The sequence below is a fragment of the Cryptomeria japonica genome, chromosome 9 (genome assembly GCF_030272615.1).
Source record: "Cryptomeria japonica chromosome 9, Sugi_1.0, whole genome shotgun sequence".
Taxonomy (NCBI): Eukaryota; Viridiplantae; Streptophyta; class Pinopsida; order Cupressales; family Cupressaceae; genus Cryptomeria; species Cryptomeria japonica.
The window spans coordinates 556,010,285-556,034,681 of record NC_081413.1 but is presented as its reverse complement, the minus strand read 5'-3'; positions in this window follow the sequence as shown (position 1 = coordinate 556,034,681).

The following is a 24,397-nucleotide window of genomic DNA, read 5'->3' as shown; positions in this document are numbered from 1 at the left end:
TACCATAGACCAAGGAATATGGTGTTGCTCCTGTAGGGGTGCGTACTCCTGTTCTGTAAGCCCAAAGAGCGGGATTTAACTAGAGATGCCAATCTCGTCCTGCGTCAGTGACAACTTTCTTTAGGATCTTTAATATTGTCTTGTTTGTTGGCTTTGCTTGTCCATTGCTTTGTGGATAATATGGTGTTGCAAATCTCTATTGTATTTGAATTTTTTCACATAATTCTCACTTCTTGATTTTTGAATGGACGTCCATTATCAATCACTATGCACACTGGAATCCCGTACCAATAGATAATGTAATTAAGCATGAATTTTGCTATTTGCTTACCAGTGGTGTATGTAAGGGGAATTGCCTCAACCCATTTAGTAAAATACTCAGTAGCTATTAAGATGAATTTGTGCTCATTGGAAGAAGAAGGATTGACTTTACCAACTAGATCCAACCCCCATTGTGAAAATCATCATGGTGATGTAATAGGTTGAAGATCTTGTGCTGGTGATTGAATAAGGTCTCCATGCATTTGACATTGTTTACATTTTTGTACATATTTATTGGCATCCTTTTCCATAGTTGGCCAATAGTATCCCGTTCTTAACAATTTCTTTGATAGTGGTGGGCCACTTTGATGCGCCCCACAAATTGTTGGTATTATGGATATGTTGCATTGGTTTTGTCATTGATGTCAACACTTATCAATGCTCATCCTTCTGGAGATCTTTGGTTATGTTGAACCAACACATTATGTTCACCAACAAATTCAGCGACTTATGCATAGTCATCGATATATCACTCACCGATAGGTTATATTGTTCACCGACATTGAGGATGACTTGTTATCATCTGGAGATCACTTGGTTATGTCGAAGACATCATTTGGACACTTTGTTTTGGTATTTTGGTTATTGGTCTAATCGGGTTGACATATTTGTTGTCACCGACAAATTGGTCTAGGTTATGGACTGACACGCATTGTCTATTCCAGATCAGCATGACACATTATGGAGATGATTTAATTAATTGGATATTATTGTAAATGTATTGAGGCGACATGATGCATCACATCTTGACTTTTCTATAATTGATTTAATTGTAATATTCTTAATTAGCCAACTTACACATTTGGTCTTAGGTTTTGGTATATATGTAAGATCTCATTTGCGAGATGAAAAAGAAAAAAGAAAAAAAGGGAGACGATATATGGTTATGGTATTGTAACATGGTATGTGTGAATATTGAAGATTATATGAGAAGACCATAGAGAAGGTTCAAGGAAGGTTTGAAGGTGATTATCAGAGCTTAACTAGTACTGAATCCAGCATCGAAGATGCTACTTTGAGTAGTACATTATCATTGGATTTGATCATTCAATTGTAGTCAGTGTGACTCCTATTTTGTGATTGAGCAGTGAGCTCTAGGCGGTTGGCCTTTCTGCATGTGCAGACCCCATTTGTATACACATACTATCTGTAGTAGTATCATCTGATTGTGGGTAAGGTTTCCCACGGTGGTTTTTCCCCTTACAGGGTTTTCACGTACAAATCTATGTGTTATGTGTTGTGGATGTTGTTTTTCTTTCTGCTATATGCATTGAATTTCACCGGTATTAATATTAACTGGTAGTCTGTCTACCGACATTAAGTTTGGTCTACTGGTATTAGGTATCAAGTTTGATTAAGTTATATCTGGGATGAAATTAATTGACAACTGATTCACGCCCCCCCCTCTCAGTTGCCTCCGAGTCCTAACACAAATTCCATCATGTACCTCCTTTAGGACAAGTTGTGCTTCTCTTTCATCAAGACATTGGAGAAGGGTTCCATCAAAGCCCTTTCTCTACAATATATCAGCAATAATAGTGTGTCTAGATGCCCGATGAATAAGATTTTTCTTTTGATTTCTAGACAAATTAGAAGACATATACTGAGTATGTGCATATCTCATTATACCATGAGGATTCAAGACCCACAATTGCACATACATATTTTGATGAGGGAATCTCATATGTCTGTATCATCAATTATTCTACAATAAACTCAAACCGAGTTTCATTATTAGGCATATTTAGTAGAGGCCCTACTGTAGCCATGACATTGGCTTCCTTGTTCTATATCCTTGGAATCTGTTCAAAAGTGATATTATTGAAATGTTCTTTGTAATCTTCTACCATTTGTTTATAATACAATAGTTTATCCTCTATTGTGTTACAGTCATCATTGACTTGATTTAAAATTAGTTGTGAGTCACCATAGATTTGTAATTCTTTTATCCTATACTGTACAATGGTACGAAGTCCTATGATGAGAGCCTCATATTCAACTATATTGTTCGTACAGGGAAAATTTATTTTGAATGACTTAGGGATATAATCACCTTGAGGGGTGATGAAAAGAATCCCAGCTCCAGCTCCATGATTTGTATAGGACCCATCAAAGTATAATTTCCACATGGTAGATGATGTCAATGTAAACATAGATTCATCAAGAAAGTTTGCTAGTAGTGGGTGACTGTCTTGCAAGGGAGCCTCTACTAACTGATCTGCTATAATTTGCCCTTTGATTGCCTTTCTATCCACATACTCTATATCAAACTCACTTAAAACCATGACCCATTTAGCCAATCTTCCAGTCAATGCTGCTCTGCTTAATAAATATTTGAGTGGAAGCATATAATGTCTAAGTTTCTGAGATGCGAAAATCACTACTAGAAATGCTTGTTCTATAGGAGTTTAATTAAGCTCATATCCAATTAAGGTTCTATTTATATAGTAGATCGCTCTTTCCTTTTCTTGATCATCATGTTGTGCCAACAAGGCTCCTAAAGATGAGTTTGTTGCTGATATATATAGTAATAGGGGTTTTCTTGGAGTAGGTGGAACTAACACTGGAGTATTCAGAAGATAATCTTGTAAAGCTTGAAAATCTTCTTGGCACTATTTTGTCCATTTGAAGGTAACTCCTTTTTTGAATAAATACTGGAAAGGATGACATTTATCTACTAGTTGTGCTATGAACCTCCTTATGGACTGTAGTCTTCCTTGTAGCCTCTTAACTGCTTAAGTTTTGATGTAGGTTGCATATCCATGATTGCTTTAACCTTTGCAGGATCTACTTCAATTCCTTTGTTAGACATAATAAACCCTAAAAGTTTATTCGTTGTTACACCAAACACACACTTTTTTGGGTTTAGCCTAACATTGTACTACTCTAATCAATCAAAAATCTTTATAAGGACTTCAAGATGACCTTCTCTTGTCTGTGATTTAGCTAGTAGATCATCCACATAATATTTCATGATATTATGGATCATGCCATGAAAAAGTGTCATCATAGCCCTTTGATATGTTGCTTCTGCATTCTTAAGACCAAATAACATGACGTTCTAGCAGTATATTCCCCATGGACAGGTAAATTTTGTCTTGTGTTGATTTTCTAGTGCAATCTTGATATGGTTGTATCCCGAAAAACCATCCATTAATGAAATCATTTCATTCCCAACTGTTAATTCAACTATCATGTCTTTGTTGTGTAATGGGAAATCATCCTTGGGACATGCTTTGTTTAGATCTTGAAAGTTGGTACAGATTCTTATTACCCCCAGTGTGCTTAGTCACAGGTACCAGATTGGATATCCATTATGTATAGTCAATAAGTCGAATGAAGCCCACATCTAGCAACTTTTGGAGTTCTATTTTGACCAGTAATGCAATCTGTGGATGCATCCTTCTTAGCTTTTGTTTGTATGGTTTAATTCCTAGTAGCAATGGTAAATGATCTAACACCAATTCTGGATCTAAGCCTGACATATCTGGATAGGACCAAGAGAAATTGATAGGGAGTTGTTTGAAAAAATGTATGAATTTGTCATTTTATTCCTAGTTTAATGATTTTGCTAAATGGATATTATGTACAACTTCTCCTTCCGCTATATTTACTTCTTCAATTTCGTCCATGAGTAATGCTAAGTTCTCCTTTTCAATAGGGAGATTGTCTAACTCACTCTTGCCATTGTGATTACTTTGATCCATATTTTTTGTTACAAAGGCACTTGCTTCTCCAAAGTATGTTGTTCTATCTAGGTCTACAACAAATTTTGTCTTGTGATCACCTTGTGGAAATCCTTCTTTGACACCAAGGAATTCTGCAATAGCTTCATTGTTCTAAAACCAATCTAGAGTTGTTTTCCTTCTCATCCCCAATCAATCAAATGTGAATGTATAAGGGGCAATTCATTACTCCCTTCTATTGTAATAGATTTTGATAACATTCATACTTGGTTATTTAAGTGATCTGGTATATTTTCATCATCTATAAGTGATTTGTGATACTGTATCATGTCAATTTTTCATGGGTTGGAATCATGATTAGATAGGAATTCATTGGCATGAGAATCTATCTCACTTTCTATGTATGTTTCAGATTCTGAGGTTATATCACTTATCTCCTCTTGTTCTTGCATATGAATTTGTTGTAGATTTGCAGGTCTCCTTTGTATGGGGGTGACCCTTCTTAAACTTGGTATAAGTCATTGTATTCTTTCTTCATTTGATTCATTGGGTGGAGCTTGAGTTGTTTCCCTTGGCAAAAGTATTGACAACAACCAAGGATTAGGCTCATTCATTGGTGTTAAGCCTGTGTCTATTTCCATATTTGCTTGTGCGGATGTTTCAGATAGTGTATTGTTAGGTGACTTAGTGCTGGGTTCTTGTAGAAGTTGTCTCATATCTTCACCGCCTGATTCTGTACTAGGCGATGTTGGTACTTTCTTGCTTGTCTGAGATGAAGAGGGAAACACTCATGTTGACAACTGACTTTGAGATATGTACTCTGATGGTAGCCTTGGTCTATTCAATATATCTAGTGTACGCTGTCTTGCTTTCATTATATTTGGTACATGTTTATATCCTAACCCTTGATTCTTTGGATTGTCATTTGGTACAATGGGTTCTAATCTTCCTTGCTTTTGTAATCCCAAGCTTGTGGTACCATCATACCCATGTTTTTGGAGCATCTTGAATCCATTGCCATATTGATCTAAAGGTAACCTTGGTATTGTCATGCCATCTTCTTCTCTATATATCCAATGATTGACATCTTCATTCAGAGATTCTTCTTGTAAATATCCCCACCTAATGACAGAACATGAATCTGAGTATCTAACTATTTCTTTTCCTTTGTCTTCTTTCATTACTATGTTTTGAGGCTCCCCAAAAGACCTAGGAGAAAGAGATAATTGTTTTCCATTTGACATACTTGAAATAGAGTATTCCCCACAACCAATATCTTTTATCTACAAAGAAGATGTTGTAGGCACATTATTCTACGTTTCTATGATTTTTAATGACTCCATTTGTGTAGTGAGGGGTGCTGCTTGATTAATTGGTACCTGGTTATCTACACTTGCCTTTAAGTGATTACAATATTGGAATGGATTTGGATTAACCTTTATGGTGATTTGAATTCAATTGTACGGGAATTTAACACATTAATGAAATGTTGATGGTACAGCTTGCATGGTGTGAGTCCATGGGCGGCCCAATAACATGTTGTACCCTAGCTCTCCGTCCAACACTTGGAAAGTAACCTCTATCATTATAGGTCCTACTTACACCAGTAGGGTAACTATACCTTTTGAGGGACACTCTTCATCATCATATGCTTTGATGTTTATTCTTTTTGAAGGATCAATAAGAAGCTCATAATATCCCAATGCCTTAACCAACTTTAATGTACAAATGTTGAGACCGACTCCTCCATATATAAGTACTCTTCTGATTCTTCTCTTATGTATGTAAGCTTCTAGATGTAGTGAGTCATTATGGATAAGTCTATCACTAGGAATATACTGTTCTATGAATGCAATACGGGTACCCTGTGCCAAATTCCCCACCATGGATTTGAAGGCATTTTCATCTATATTTCTATCCACTATTGAATCTTGAAGTGATTTATCCAGAATAGCTTTATGAGTTGGTGATATACGCAATAGTTCAAAGAGTGATATCTGTGCTTGAGTTTTCTTGAGTTGCTCAAAAACATTATAGATCCCTACTGGTGGTGGTGGGTTTGATGGTACTCCTTGTAAAGTTACTTTAGATTTGTGAGTAACTACTGTGCAGTCTTTGTCTCTAGGAGTTATTGTGATTGTAGCCACTGTATTATATCTTGTGAAGGAACTGTCTCTAACATATGTTGTGTTATCAAGGTTTATGTCATATCCCTCCCTATAGTCATCATGTGCAAGTCTGACATCCATGATATGTGCTATAAGTTCATCTTCAAACCATCATGAATGAAGCGGTTCTTCATGCCCCCAATCCTTAAGATAGATATTTTTTATCTTCATCATATTTCGGTACTTTTGACAGCATGCAAAATTGGTTATCATTTTTGTAATTCTCTTGAAATTTCTCATCATTATCAAGTGCTTCTTGTGAATCATCATTTACTACATCTCTTAAGCTAATGACATGAACAGTGTAGTCGTATGAGACTTTTGTGTAGTTAGTTGTATTGCCTTGTGTTCTCGATGTAGATGCCTTCCCTTTGTCATGTTTGACAAATGGATCCTTAAAGATGGTATGATTTGTGTTTGCTGAAGGTTTGTTGGTGTCAATCATGATGTCACCTTGATCCATCATGTCTTGGATTAAGTTTTTCAATTTATAGCAACTTGCAGTTTTGTGACCTTTAGTACAATGATTCACAAAAATCACTATCATTCCACCATGTAGGTTTGAAAGGACCTGGTTCATATACTCTTACTTCTAGAAAAGTGATCATGTTTGTGATGAATACTAAGAGGGGGGGGGGTGAATTAGTATGCCAAAAATCACTGTACTTAATTACTTTACTAGTCTAGTAGTAAACTGGTAAAACAATTTAGCAAACAAACCGGTTAGCACACATGCAAACCAAATAGCAAATAATGCATTCACCCATAGAAGCACAATCACCATAACAAAAGAGATTTTGACGTGGAAACCCAAATGGGAAAAACCACGGTGAGATGAAACTCACAAGTAACTATCTGCAGAATAGGAACCAGACCGGTTAAGGTCAGATCGGTTAAGGTCATACAATGTCCTTTACCATAATAGGTCCTGTTAGGAATCTCAATCTCTGTTAGGAGATAAGTCCAATTAAAGACTACCTTGCTAGAGGATTTTAGTTCCACAGATGTGAACCACCTTGTTAGAGGATTTACAAAAGGCTTTTTGGGCCTACCTGGTTAAGGGCTTCAGACTTGTCGAAGATGTGAGTAATCAACAAGTGAGTGATCTAACAAATAGCATAGATTGCTTGGTTAGATCCTTGATAGCTCGTTCCTAATGCATTCCAACATTACTTCAGTCTTCAACACATTCACACTCTACCTTCTCTCACAGACCTGAACTTCTCTTCTATAATCACACTTTACAAAAACTCATCAACCACCTTAAACCCTAGCAACAACCTAAAACCCTAGACATGATGTCTTTATAAAGGAATCTAGTTTCATGTCGGTCCAATAGGATTACAATACAATTTCCTAGGTTCAATGCATCTGGACACTTTTGGTAACATGACACAAATGCACTGCCAAAGTGTCGGCACTGCAAAACAATCGGTGGATGGTAACTCATCGCAAAATGCCAGTTGGTAACTCATCACAGAGTATTACCGGTTCATACAAAATACCGGTTTAAGCAAAACAGCGGTTGCCAGTTTGACAAAATGAATACTAGGAAATATGAGTTGTGCCGCTTCATTCCTTCGTGCCACTTGAGATCCTTGAACCGCTTGGGGTCTTCATATCGCTTGAGACCAGTAAACACTTTCTACAAAACACCGAGTCTAAAGACTACATCCTGATACTGGTTTGGAACAATTACCGGTTAAGCATAATTCATACATTCTCAAAGTGATCTCATAGCAAGTGTGTGTCCATCAATGAAAATCATAACATAAATCATAAAAAATGCCAACAATTTGTTTGTATCAACTTTTTAACTCTGATTCAATAAGTTCCCATAGAGATGTGTAATTCCTTTTTGGAGCATTTACCCTCAGAAATTTTGTGTTCATAGTTTGCGCAGTGTTTACATTTTTTGATACAGTGTTATTCTCTGTGTGTGGACTAAATGATTGACTTGGACCTTGTAAAGACAAAATCGGTTGAGTTTTGTTCACTGTATGGGTGTCTACAACACCATCGTTGGTCACATTTTTGTTTTTTGATCAAAATTTGGATTTATCATTGTTGTTGTTATTCCATATTTTATGAGACCTTGTTCTACTAGTCCTTTCTCACACTTTAGGGATTTTTCAGTGATTTGTTTAAATATGGTCAAACATTGCATTGTATTGGGTACTTGATCTTAGGAATTCAGTTTTCTGTGAATATGTCAACTTGCTCTGTTTCTGGAATAATAGTCTTGCATCTCCTATAGAGAGATCTCCATCATTGTATGAAGGATGCAAATGTTTCATTCTCATATTGTTTTGTGGCATATAAGTCCATCAAAGTGACTAGGGTTTCAATGTTATGTGAGAAGTTAGCAATGAAGTGTTCAACTAATTCACCTCATGATGTGATAGTTGGTGGTAAATGTGAAAACCACTCCAAAGCTGAGCCTCCCAGACTTTTAGGAAAAAGTCTCATTAGATAAGTGTCTTCAGTTGCAACCTCTATACATGCCATAAAAAACTCTTTGATGTGATCTCTAGGATCATCATTCCTTCGATATCTATCAAATTTTGGTGTTTCAAAATGTGGTGGGAAAGGCGGCATGGGTAATGTGTGATCAAAAGGATAAGGACATAAGTCCTACATTCTGTAGATCTTTTTATCATTACTGGTTTGCATAATTTTCATCTGTTGTTGTAGATTCTGTACTTGTTGGGACATAATATCCATTTGAGTCAAAGGTACACTTTGTGCATGCATATTTCCCACAAAAGGATTCATGGTAGTATAACTAGGAGGTTGTTGAAAGGTTCCATAATTATAATTCCACGTGTTATGAGTTCCACTAGGTACTGTGAAATAAGTGATATGTGAACCCATGTTTGACTCAGTTGTACTCATTGTATTAGCGGAACCTAGGTTTGTATTTTGATGACTGTATGTAGATCCTATGGACTAGGAAACCAGAGGTTGAGTTGCACTTGTTGTATGAGGAACTTGTGTTTGAATAGGTGCTGAGACACTTGACATTATCAGTATAGCCTGTGTTGGTGCACTAACATTTATTGTTGAGGATGATGCACTTGATTGAGAATTCACATTTGAAATGACATTTGTTCTGATTAATTAGAAAAATAGGTTTTAAGGACCTGAAACCTTTTACATAAAGATCAACTAGACTAGCATAAAGAGAACATATAAAAGACTGGCAAGAAAGCTAGCAACCTGAACGGACAACAAAAACCTAGGAACAACAAAGAAGAAAAAACTAGAAAGAAAGACCTAGACAACTAGCAACACCTACAGAGACTTAAGAAGTTTAGCAGCCTTGATGACCAATAGGTCATAATTCGCCGAAGCAACTTTGAGCTCTTCGATTTCCTTGTTTGGCTTTTTCTCCCTCTTCTTGCCTCTGGTCCTTGTGTGTGGTCCTTGCACACCTTCCATGCCCTCCATGTCAGGTTCCTGCTCCATGGACCCCTTCTCATTCTCCATCTTACTGATAAGGATTTTGATGCTATTAGCCAAGGCCTTCAGAATGTTATAACTGTATTTAGCAATGCTTCTGAGACAAGTATCAATTTTGTTGAGTTTGTTTTTAGCATCCATCATTCTCTGGTCCCTAACAGTGTCATTGTTTTTTATTTCCTCTAGGGCCTTCTCCACTTGCTCAAACCTTGGTTTGAAGGCTTCCCTAATCTCTTTATCTCTGGCAATAGTTTTTCCCAAATCATCAACATGCTTAGCCATGGATTTACCTTCGCCGATGCTAATAGTCTCCAAAATTTGAATCCCATGTCTCCAGAAGTTGAAATGACATTTGTTTGTATAGATGATGTTGGTGCATTCTGAGGAAAACTTAAGGTCATTGCTTGCATTTGTGTCATATGTGGTATTTGACTGCTATTTTGACCTAGATTATTTCCTAGTGGTAAGATTGTTGTGATATCAAAATCTTCAGGTAATTTGGCCCCATTTTGTAATAACAACGAGAGATATTTATCCCTATCATTATGTATAAGAGCATTTAAGATCATAAAGACATGTGGGTCCTGTTGAGCTGATTCGATCTCTTTGCGTGTTAAATTTTATTATAGTTCATGTATTGTGGGCATTGCTTGATAATTTGACTATTGAATAGTTGATTTATCCATGTTCCAAGTTGGATTTACTGACAAGTTGTTGTTTGGGTCCATTTTACTTTTTGCCTTTTGTGACTTTGTGATGGGCATTTTAGAATTCTATATTAGGATGGTTTAGAAACTAATGTAAGACAACAATAATGCAAGACTCTAAACCTAAATATGGAGTATGCAACACTAGACCAGACTCTCTATTGAGGATTTTGATGTGAGACTTGTTGAGTATTTCAAGATTTTTGCAATGCAAGTTTTTCAATTTCTTCTCTTAGATGTTTTGTAGTAATTTCTGTATCAATTCTATGAGCAATTTTATACTCTATATTTAGCTCGTACTGGACTCCTATATAATGAGGTGAGTTTCTCTTTAATTGCTAGGCCAAGTTACTCAAATCGTTAAAGATTTCTCATTGATCGCCATTTGGCACTAGATTAGGTTGCTCGAAGGGGAGAAAACTATCACCTAGGAGACCCATTAGGATGCATGCTATGACTTTCTAGGATGATTATGCAAATGATGACAGACTAAGACAAATGTATATGAGGTCTAGACAAGGACTTAAATCTAAGGACGTATATGAGGACGATAATGAGGACGTAAATGAAGACTATGCGAGGACTATGTAAGGACTATGGACGATAATAAGGATATAAATGAAGACTATGTGAGGACTAAGGATGATAATAAGGATGTAAATGAAGAGTATGCAAGGACTAAGGATGATAATAAGGACACAAAATGAAGAGTATGCAAGGACTGCCTATGGTCACAAGTATATAAAATTTTGAGTTTGTAGGACTATTTGACGTTTCAAGATGGACTTTGTTTCCAGTAATTCTATGTGTAGGATAAGTTTGTTGTTTTCCAAATCTGAGAACAATTGTTTGAAGAAAAGTATAGTTGATTGAACTATGTTTTGACTAATTCTAAAAATTCAGAGATACGTAAAATAGGGCCTAAAATAGCCCAAAAAACTGACTCAATACTAGTATGGTACAATGATACTTTTAAAAGCACAGAATACAATCTTAGGCTGGTAAGTGGAAACCATTCAATGAGGCCCCCGCAACAAAATACTAAAACAAGATGGACATATAGAGAGTCTGATAGGATTGGCTCCACTCCACGATACACACTTCTCGGGCATGCCAATCTTTCTTACCCTGAAGATCTGAAGACCTTATCACTGAGGGATTTTTGTTTCATAATGCAAGGTACATGAGGGGTATCTATGGGGTACGATATGCACTCTCAGAATCACTGGATGTAGGATTTGGGCTACTAAGTTGGTTCTTATTTTAAAATTTCAAGGGGTCCCGATCCAATGATGGATTCTCAGAGAAAGCCACTTAAGACTTTAGTTAAGCTTATCAGTGTAGGGAAGGCCCCCACATACGTTGAATTCACTCAACACTCTAGCCGCCCGACCAGTATATTTATATAGCAACTAGAAAAACTCGCTCAAGAGTACGCTGGGAGAGATGATATGCCCAACGAATCCCAATTTGAAGTACCTCTATGGGGTGATGAAATCCCCAGTCAAAGATACCCCTCACTACTAAAATAAAAAAATTGGGTGTTGTTATCACCTTCTCCCTTTCTCCCAAGACCCTGAAGGTGGGTGGAAAGGTAGTTAATGCAATTGTAGGTCCAACCCAAACACAATAAAAAGTTCTTTCCCTTAAGAAAAAATGAAATGCGAGTTAATCTATTGAGAAGCCCGATTCACGTTTATTTTAAAACCCAAATTTAGGTGTGAGATACGCATGTGCATGTCAATTTTAAAACACCAAACTAAAATGTGGATGTATACATGCCGATTTTAACCATTGTTTATTTTAAGCCCAAAACTGAAGTGTTATAACATGCATGTCCATTTTAACCATTGTTTATTTTAAGCCCAAAACTGAAGTGTGAGAGCATGAGTGTTTATTATCCAATAATGATCTGACCCTCTCTGTAAATTCGCCACATGCTGGAAACAGATAATCAGTAATCCAATAAAACCAATAGAAAATAGAAAACTAAACTATGAAAAACACAAATGTGTAATGATACCTGATTTATTGCATGATGCTGTATGGCCGACTACGTAATTCTGTCAGAGTGATTGTATAATTCTGATAGAGTGATTGCATGATCCTAATAGAGTGATTGCGTGATCCTAACAGAGCGATTGTGTGACACACAAACAAACCAAACAAAAAAATTAAAAAGAAAGCTAATTCTGATCTAGAACTTGCAAAACAGTTTGTGATGCCCTAGCAAGATTTCTCATCATCCATTCTATGTTAAGCAAATCATATTTAACTCTATATGAGAGAACTAGGCTATTGTATCTGTTGATAGCTGGTTGATCCTCTAGATCTCGTATCTTCTTTTCTACCTTGATGATTTGTTGATAGCGTCTGGCTTGTCTTCTTTGTTCCTTCATCCTCCCGGCACCTGAAATTATGAATGGTAGCTTACGTGCAATAAAATGCCATAATTAAGCATGCAATAAATGTAGACCGTATTTAGATTTACCTAATTTCATACAAAATTTAACAAAACAAAGATCAAAAAACAAGAAATATAAAATAAACAGAAACATAAATATTTGTGACGAATGCGTGATTCTAACAGAGCGATTGTGTGACCCTGTAAAGGCTTTTGCGTAATGGGTTCGACACGAATGTGTGACCCTATATGCTCGATTGTGTGAGTCTGTCTATACGATTGCATGATGATGTAAATGCGATTACATGATTTAGAATTTGTTTTGCAAATCCGTACAAACCTGCAAAAATTTAAAAAATTCCATTCGATTTGCAAAATCACACAAAAGAAAAATAAGGTTAAATTGCTATTAGTTCATGTCAAGTTCACCAAAATGTTACATGTATAAATTCATCTAATAATATCAACTAGGAATACCAGGAAAATCACAAATTCCTAACCTAATTGGAATTCAAACAAACAAAACAATGATATAACACAGATGCAAGAAATAGGAATATAATATAAATTAATCAAAATCCCCCATTCCAAGACTGCATATAACTTCCATTGCTCTTCTCCTCTTTGTGGTATGGTGGCTCTTAGATATCGCACTAGCAACCTGCAAATGACACAAAGATTTAAAGTTCGTGATTCAGCAGAATTGTGAGGAATTGAATGCTCAATTTATAGATTTTTGGATGAGAATTGAATGAAAGGTGGAACAAAATGATTAAGAGGTGGAACTTAGGTGAGCTTACATGCTGATTGATAGTTGAATTGCTAAATTGGAGGTGGAACAAAATAGATTGAATAGATTAATTGAGTCAACTGATTGAGAAAAAGTTGACTTAAGGATGAAAAAGGATGATTGGATGAAATAAAGAGTAGGAGATAGTTAACTGATTGAAAGCTGATTGCGAGCTTTATTTAGAAAAAGCTAATTAAAAGATAGAAATAAGAATTGAAGAGATAATTGAATTAATTAATTAATTTAGCATGTGCTTGAACTTTGACTTTGATTTTCAATTTAATCTTTGCATGAGATTTAATTCAAATATTTAATTTTATTTTAAATTCAATTTATTATTTGAATATATTTAGAACTTGCCTTTGATTTTTGAAATCATGCATATGTATTTGAAATTAGAAGAAATTGAAAGAATTTGAAATTAGAAGAAATTAGATGAAATTAGAAGAAATTAGAAGAATTTGAAATTAAATGAAATTAGAAGAAATTAGAAGAATTTGAAATTACATTAAATTAGAAGAAATTAGAAGAATTTGAAATTACATTAAATTAGAAGAAATTAAAAGAAACAATTAGTTAATTAAATAATTTAAAGAAACTATTTAATTATTTAGAAATGGGCTTTAATTAAATAATAAAGACTATTCAAATTAAAGGAATAAAATCACAATTAATTAAATAATAAATATTTAATTAATATTTAGAAAAGGGTTAATGATTAATGATTAACTAAATAAAGATAGAAATTGAAAATAAAATTTATTTAAATAATAGAGATTATTTAAATTGGGGAATTAATCAGAATTAATTAAATAACAAATATTTAATTAATAGTTAGAAAATAGTTTATTTGATTAAATGATTAGTAAGATGATGAGGAAATATGAAATTAGAAGAGTAAGATTAATTTTAAATCATTATATGCATACACATCAACAATAAAAAATCAACATTCATTTATCATTAGATGCATTCTCATATAGATCATTGCATTTGCATCATTTAAGTAAAGCATTATAGAATTAATTTCATTTGCATCCATGATCATCAAAATCAAAATCAAATGCATTTTCATTTCATCATCATTGCATCATATAGAACATCATCATCATAAAAATAAAGGGAAAATAAGATCATCATAACATCATCCATCTAATCATTGCATATATGAATCATGAAGCATATAGATCATCATCATATAGAGTAGCATGCATAATAAACCATAAATCATCATCATATAGAGTCCATGTCTACATATAGATCATCATAAAACAATAAAAAGTCCAAGTATACAATGATATCAGATCAATAATAAAATACAAGTGCCTCATCAATATAAATCACGTCTACAAGTCAAGGTTGTCTTGTGCCACTACCACCTGACTTTGTTTGTCTCTGTGGCTATGGGCAAGAAGATCCTCCAGATGGTTCTTCCCCTCGATCTCCACTCCTCTGAAGAGGTCCCATGACCCCACCACTGCTAGTAGCCATCCTCACAATAGTATGATAGCTCACTGTTCTCTGACTCTCTAAGGCTGAATCCTTGTATAATCATCGCCAGTGTGTTGTCTCCTTCCTAGCCCAAAATAGCGCTTTGATGGTATCGACTAAGAGAGTACTAGATCCAACCTAATGATTGTGATCAAGAAGGGCATGAGTATCCTTTTGTCTCCTAACAACCCTATCTCTCTGTCATAAGTGTCTACACTTGTGCCCTAAGTTGATCTATATGTGCTCTGAGATCATCCAAGGTCTCCTGCTTTGGCACATCCTGCTGAGGAACATGACCCTTCATCCCCTCATCTCCACGTCCCTCTCCACCTATTGGAATCTCAACCCAAGTAGCCCTCAAGACCCATCATCTAATGAGAGGAACATGATCCTCTGAATTCTCCTCCACCTCATCCCCTCTTCCATGAGATGTAATAACCATAGGATCTGAATGAATCTGATCAAAATCAATGCCTCTCCCTCAACCCTTGTCCAATCCAGTACTCCTACCTCCTCTTGTAGAGGGTAATCCTCTCACTGATCTCATATTTTCCTTGTCTGTATACCTCCCAATCCATCCTGCATCTCTCCCTCCCATGGAAAGTGGTCTCCCAACCCTTCCAATCTATCTAAAAGGTCCTCCATGGACTCTCGTTCAACCTCCTCTCCAACCAGGTCTCCTACTGCCTCCATCTCCTCCCTCATCTCCCTCATCTCTAGCCTCTTGAGCATCTCTAAGCTCTCATCTCCATCTCCATCTCCTAATGATGGGATCATCTAAATCATCCTCCTCATCTCTTGAGCTGGGAGGAGGGTCTGTTGGATCAGTCATATGAGGAAAAGGGTGCGCAAGCATGTATTGGGCATAATCCGTAGTGACCCCTGAATCCAAAATGTGTAATCTCAAATCATAAGCTACCATAGGAGCAACCAAAAAATCTACGCGTGCTATCTCAAAAGATAAAGAAGGTCCCCAATCTCACGTATCCTTTTATCATTGTGCATACATGGCGACACCAATAGGCATGTGCTGAATGATACCAAACTGTCTCAAAATGCGACCAATCAACTATTGCTCAACAATGTATGGAGTATGACCAATCAAATATCTACTCTGCAAAATATATGGTAATGTCTGTGCATCATCCATCCATGGCTCACACTCAATATAGGGTCTCCAAATGATGCTATCCAGTGAATCCAGAACCTAATGTCAATACTCCATCTTACCCAGCTTATGCTGAGTAAAACAAACCTGCATATAAATAGATATATGGCTGCCTATCACCATGAACTCTATGATGGATAGGCCGAGTAACAATAATGTGCTCCCAACCCCAGATTTGTAAAAGCGTACATCCTATAGACATACTAGCACCGTCATCAAAGAACCTAATAAAGATCATGATACAAATGAGCACACATGGAAACACCCCATGCATATCGAGTCCGATGCTGCATCATTCTGTGTAGAATCTCACCCCAACCAACAACGAAACCTCGAGATCTCCTATCTGGATAGATGAATTCACCAATCAATCCTACAAGAATAATTGAGAGTCTCGTAGTACATGATCATATCCTCCCATCAGATCTCTCCTCTAGAAATGCTCTCATCACCAAATATGACTTTGCAAGCCTCTGTCCCTCTAAGATCTGAAAATCATATTGGACTAACTCACCAGTCATGAGGATGTGTAGAATCCTATAGATATCCTCGAGTGTAACACTGATCTCACCAGTGGGTAGGTGGAAATTGTTATTCTCGATATGCCATCTCTCTGCTAAGGCATTCAACAAACCCCTATTATGGGTAATATTAGGCATGTACAACAAATGGCGTAATTTGCAGGCATCTATATGTCTAATCTCATCCCGTGTAAGATCTGGCACTAAATGGTGCATGGCTGGGAATTTCTCTCGACACTAGAGAACATCAAGTTTCTCCTATTTAGCAAGAGAATTTGATCTCTATCAATTATCTATCTATCAAATATAAGAGATAGCTAATCTATGAATCTATCAAATAAATGATTAATCACATCAGCAATCGATCAAATATTTTCTACAAAGAAAATCAGGCCATCAAATCAACTTTTAAATCATCAAAAATGATTTTCTATCAATCACTGAGTTCAGTTAACTCTATCAAGTTCTTTATCAGAGATTGAATCAGTCTCTTAGAGCCAATCTATCAATCAAATCAATCAATCATTTATCCTATCAATCAAATTTATCAAATTCTCTATCAATCAAACATCAATCGACATACCTATCTATCAAATTGATGAATCAAAATATCAAATTAAATCATCTAAATGAATTTTAACATAGTCAAAATCAAACAAATTCATTTTTTACCAAATGCACTATTCCTAAAAAAAAAGGTGCTATTCTATTAAGCACAAGCTCTAAAACACACATATGCATGAACCTTTGTCATGAAAGTGTTAGACAGTTCAGATAACTGGAAGATAATTGAGAGGGGGGGGTGAATTAGTTGTCATAGATTACTAGAAGCATTAGCAATTTAAACTTTAATATCGGAACCCAAACCAATAATACTGGAATAGCAGTTAATCCAATTAAGCATAAACAATAACCACAGAATAAAAATCATCCATACAACACCAAGATTTGTACGTGGAAAACCCAATAAAGGGAGAAACCATGGTGGGAAGCCTACCCATAGTTAAATAATACTTCTACAGTAAGTATGTGAATTGCAATGAAGGGGCTTGCACTTGTAGGAAGGCCAATAGCCTAGAGCACATTACCCATCACAAAAGGAGCCTCACTGACTACATATAAATCCAGACTACAATCCAGAGAAGTGTTGAACTACAAAAGATAGCATCTCTTATGCCTGAGTACAGTTTTGATTAAGCTCAATACCAGAGGACTAAATCCTCTTACAAACCCAATTCGATCTCCAATGATTGACTAAATCCTCTACCTGAATGATATTACATTATTCACACATTACAATCCTTGACCATGACCTCTTACAACAACCATGATGATCTACAATAAGTTCTTACATCTTATTTATATAAACCCTCGACCATAAACAATCAAGTTCGCCACCGGACAATAAACCAATTACATAATTACAAACCATGTCGGCCTTAGACCAAAACAAATAATATTCAACACAAAAGGCATCCCGGAAATACAACAATAGGTCCTATCCACACGTTACATTTATGTCGGTCCATAACCTAGATCAACTGGGACCAAGTATAGGTCCACACGCTTCAACAATGATCTCCAAACACCAAGTCTCTAACATGATCATCAACAAAATCCTGAAGCTCCATCAGAAGCTACACCAACACCAATTATGCAATGCATCAAAGATCTCCACCAAAAGCTTTGTTGGTGAAACCCTCGCTAGAACTAGAAACCAATCTTCTAAGTAAACAGGATAGCATCTAATCACCAGACTGAAACCAACTGACCAAATATGAGTATGAGTATCATGAACAAGCCAATTCCATCACTGAATTATGTTGGAGCCTACTAGATCATGCCAGATCGAAGTTAACCAAAAACTACTCAACCTAATGAGACTAGAAGGGTGTCGGTAAAGCATCCAAACAACTAGTGTTGACATCAATGACAAAACATTAATGCAACACATAATCAATTCCACCAAATGGCCAACAATCTCTCCCTTTGGCATTGATGGCAACACTAGATGTGAAAAACATCTAAGTACCAAGAAATGCCAAACAAGTCTCCCCCTGTGGAAGACAATCAATCAATCACCTACATATAGCTCTGAATATCAATATCTCTCCCCCTTTGAATAATATCTCTGTAAAGTTCTAAATTTCTATTTCACATCACTGTCTCTCCCCCTTTGACATCAATGCAAGAAATCTGATAGAAATATCAAAGCAAAAACATAAGCCTCTGAATCTCAAAGCTGACTACTCCCACTGAGCAGTAGCATCCCACATCAATGTCGAAATGAATAGTATCTTTGATAATGTATGCCAGACTGATGCCACACCGCATCATTCAAGTCTCTACCAGAGGGGCAGAAACCCCCAATCTATCTCTCAAGTACTCAAATGATTTCTTGGATAAAGGTTTAGTGAAAATATCTGCAATATGTTCTTTAGTGTTCACATAAACCAGTTTAACTTAATTTGCTTCCACCTTCTCCTTCAAAACGTTATACTTGATAGATATGTGCTTTGTCTTAGAATGAAATACCGGATTCTATGATATATCAATACCAACAGAGTTATCATACTGAATAACTACTGGTGCATCACAATCCACCTTTATATCCTTCAACATTTGCTTCATCCATAGAACTTGTGTATAGTTAGTAGCAGCAACAACATACTCAGCTTCAATAGTAGATAAAGAAGTACATGACTGTTTCTTGCTGATCCATGAAACCAACTTCCTTCCAAGAAAGAAATCTCCACCGGAAGTACCTTTCCACTCATCAACATCTCCAGCCCAGTCAACATCTGTATATGTACATAAAGTAAAGTTATCATCCTTACAGTACCATAAACCATATTTTGATGTACCTTGCAAGTATCTGAAAATCCTTTTCACTGCCATCTCATGGTTTTCTCTAGGATCACTCTGAAATCTTGAAACAATATAGACATCATTCATAATGTTAGGCCTAGTTTGAGTCAAATAAAGTAGACCTCCAATCATAGATTTGTATCTTATAGGATTTACCGGTGCAAAAACATCTTCCCTTGTCAATTTCTCACTTGTAACCATAGGTGCACTTACCGGTTTAGAATCTCCCATACCAAATTTCTTCATACAATTCCTTAGCATATTTAGTTTGATAGATAAAAATACCTTTCTCAGTCTAAGTAATCTCCAAACCTAAGAAAAATTTCATCTCACCAATCATAGACATCTCAAATTCTTTCTCCATATTCTTAGAAAATTCTATGCATAATTTATCTTCACCTCCAAAAATAATGTCATCAAAAAATACTTCAACAATCAGTATATCATCATCAGTGATTTTATAATATAAATTACTATCAGCACTGCCCTTAGTAAAACCAAGCTTCAAAAGATATTTATTCAACCTTGCATACCAATGTCTAAGTGCTCCATATAAAGCTTTCCTTAACCTGCAAACCATATCAGTATCATCTGATAGTGAAAAACCATCAGGTTTCTCAATATAAACTTCCTCATCAAGATCCCCATTCAAAAATGCACATTTAACATCCATTTGATAAACCTTGTAGTTTTTATAAGCAACATAAGGAAGAAATAGTCTTACAACTTCAATCCTAGCTACCAGTGCAAAAGTTTCTCCATAATCAATTACTTCCTTTTGAGAATATCCTTTACAAACCAATCTAGCCTTATTCCTTATAACTTGACCATCCTCATTCAATTTATTCCTAAAAACCTATTTAGTTCCAATACCATTTTTATTTTTAGGTCGGGGAACCAAAGTCCATGTGCTATTTTTCTCAATCTAATCTAATTCTTCTTCCATACCTTTTAACCAAAATTCATCTTTACATGCCTCAATTACTGATACCGGTTCAACTTGTGAAATTAAACATACCTCATTAGTTTCTAGTTTTCTTCTTGTCATCACTCCATTTCTCTTATCCCCAATGATTTGATCTTCATAATTATTTAATCTCACATACCTAGGAGTCTTCTGACTCTCTGTTCCTCTTCCTTGTTCTTCAATTATTGTAGAATTCTTTAATGTTGCTGGAGTAACTAGTTCAACTCTATGTTCTAGTAAAGGTGCTACCAGTTCATATATAATCATTTCCACTATCGGTTCCTTATCATAAACTCTGATTTGACTTTTGCTCAGCTCATCTACTTTGACATTAGCACTCTCCATAATTATTTGCAATCTCTTGTTATAACATCTATATGCTTTGCTTTCATTAGAATAACTAAGAAATATGCCTTCATCACATCTAGGATCAAATGTCCCAATAGTATTATCTCTCCTGATATAACATTTGCTACCAAAAATTCTGAAATACTTAACTATAGGTGTATTGCCAAACCATAATTCATAAGGTGTCTTACCGGTTTCTCCTTTGATATGTGTAGACATATAAAAATGACCATATTCCTAAATGAATATTTTATGTTCATTTCCCTATTTAATTAAATCCAATTTAATTAAATTATCCACATTCTTCTATTTTATTAAGTAAATTACTCAATTTATTTAAATAAAATTCACTATACCATTTAATGAATAAATCATTTTATTTAATTAAATCCCCCTAGCCACTTTTAATTAAAATCAAATTTAATTAAATAGTTATCCTAAATTGAATAAATCTAATTTATTTAATTTCCCCAAATTATAACCAAATTGAATTAAATCTTTTAATTCAATTAAAATCCTATTATCCCCCATCCACTTGCAAAATCCCAAACCCCTTCCTAATCTCTTCTAGAATCTTTTAATCGCTTCTAATTAACCTAACCCCCCTCTAAACTTTGTCACATCCCTAAACAAAGGGAGGTCACTTCTCAAATGGCCCAAAGTCTTGGATAACCATTAAAGGTTTTCAACCTTCAACCACCAAAACCCCTAAAGTCTTTAAAAACCATTGAAGGCTTCCAACCTTCAACCACTTAATCCCCAAAGTCTCCAATAACCATTAATGGTTAATTCAAACTCTCCCACATGGTTAAAACATTTGTTTTGACTCAACCTCTACCCAACCCAAAGGTCTCATCAGGCATTAATGCTTTGACCATGATTATCTCTTAATCATTTGCACAAAGGTTTATCCTTGGATTAAATCTTAATCCATTGGGTAAACCTAATTTAGACTTGACCCTTAGCCTCTAGATAACCATGAGGTCTTCTCAGGCCTTTAATGTCTCCAACCTCTTCTCTCAACCCAATCCTATGTTGACACTTGTCACTATTTTATTGGTGCCAATTGTGCACATGGATCCCCAACTTTCAAACTTGGCCCTTGATTAAACCATTCAATCTTGACCATCCATTGCCCTGTTTGTGCTATAAATAGAGCTCTCATTCCTCCATTTTTAACAATCATCCTTCAAATTTGTAGCATCACACTTATGCTCAAATTCTTTCAAGATTTCATATCATCTTTATGCTCATCATTTAGCCTCTTTTAGATCAGAATTAGACTAAATATGCATGTTTAGAGTAATTTCTTTATCATTTTAGCTCAATCATAGACTAAATATAGTATGCTAGGATAGTATTCATACTAATCTTGTCATCTTATCATTTAGTTTATTGCATTTCTAAGATCATACATAGCTTAGCATCCATTTCATACTAAAATCTATAAAAGCATCTCTCGTTCTCATATTTGCCATCCCTAAACCATTTTGCTTAGTGATCTGAGAGCAAAAACGTTGGTTTGAGGGACATTGTGAGATAGAGAACCATGGGACCCTCCTTGGGAAGCTGAGTAATACTACATTACTCCATAGCTTGCACCAAGAAGTCCTGTGTGTGTGTGTGGACTAGTTTTTAATCAAGATTTTCACATATTAAGTTTTATTCACCCACTTTTCCCGCATAAAATATGTACTATGTTGAATGTATAAACCATTGTACTCACTGCTTCTCTCTAGTCAATATGAGGTATATTTGCTTCCATCATCATTGTTCTAGTAGCATCCAAAATAGTTCTATTTTTCCTTTCCACAACTCTATTCTGTTGAGGTGTCTGGGGAGCAAAAAATTGTCTTCTTATACCATGCTTGTCACAAAAGTTATTAAACTCACCGGATGTGAATTCTCCACCATGATCTGATCTCAAACACTTAATCTTTAATCCTGTCTCAGTTTCCACTTTAGCCTTAAAGATTTTAAACTTTTCAAATGCTTCAGATTTTTCTCTCAAAAAAGTAACCCACATCATTCTAGAATAATTATTGTCGTGGTCTGTGAAGTGTACCTATACCTACAAACAGAAAACACTCAATAAATCATTACAAGCATGGTTAATGAATTTGAATCAAAGAAAGGTAAAACCATAGCTAATCGATCTATTGCCTCCTAGTAAATACGAGTATCAATTTTGCTCTCAGATCTTGTTATGCAAATTCCAGTGACTTGACTACACTTAAATGGAGGATTTGAATGATGAAGATGTATGATCTAGAAATGATAGCATGATTAAGCTATATAATTTCATGATTATTCTAGAAAATAAGCTAGAATGAAGATGTAATTAAGCTAAAATTGAACATGATAACATTGCTTGAAATGATAAACTAGAAGCTAGATGCTTATAGTAACAATGCATAAGATGAAAATGAGATGGGATCCTTTGTGCTCCAAAATGAGGTCTATTTATAGGATTTTTAAGGCTAGGGGTGAGGTGGCATGAATCAATGGTCAAGATTGATCTAAAGATATCAATGGTTAAATTGGAGGAGGTTGGTAAAGGGGGCTGGATTAAAGGGAACATCTGTCATCTCTATGGTGACAAGTGTCAAGAGGCTTCTAGAAGAGGTTGGATGAAAGGGAACACTTAGTGACAAGTGTCACAAAGCTTCTAGAAGGGGTTAGATGAAAGGGAACATGGGGGTAGGTAGAATGGGTTAGGTGGTTAAATGTTAGGATAATTTGAATTTAGAAATTCAATTAATAAGAAAAGGGTAATTAATTTCAACAACTCATGAATTTGATTTGTTTTAATTAATTAGGAGATTAGAAGAATGATTTTAATGGGGAATAATTAATTAATCAAGGGGGATTATTGAAATGAACCTATTAAATAAATCCTTAGATTTATTAATAAGTAGATGAAAAGGGGTATTTAATCAAATTGTTGATGAATTCAATTAAATTGGGGAGGGAGATTAATTCAATAATTTCTTATTAAATTAATTATCTTCAGACCATTTTTAGGTGTATACAATCATCAATGATTAACATGAAATATCTATCACCATGAGATTTTTTAACTCTAGCAGGGCCACACAAATCAGTATGAATAAGATCAAGAACATCATTTGATTTATCTTGTATACTCCTAAAAGAGGTTTTGACATGTTTACCCATTTGACATTCCTTAAATACCGGATTATAGGGCTTCATAATCTTAGGTATATCTCTAAAAACCTTAGTTGAACTGATCTTCACAATGCAATCAATATTCACATGACACAACCTTTTATGCCATAACCAACTTTCATCAATCTGTGTAATCAAACATGTCTGCTCACCGGAGTTCAAATGAAATATGTTACCTTTTTCTCTGTGTACCAGTTGTAATCTCCAAGCCAGATCTGTTAATGTTTGGAATTTTCCATCCTTGAACTATAATTGAAATCCCTTATCTACCAATTTTCCTACACTCAAAAGGTTATGCTTCAAACCT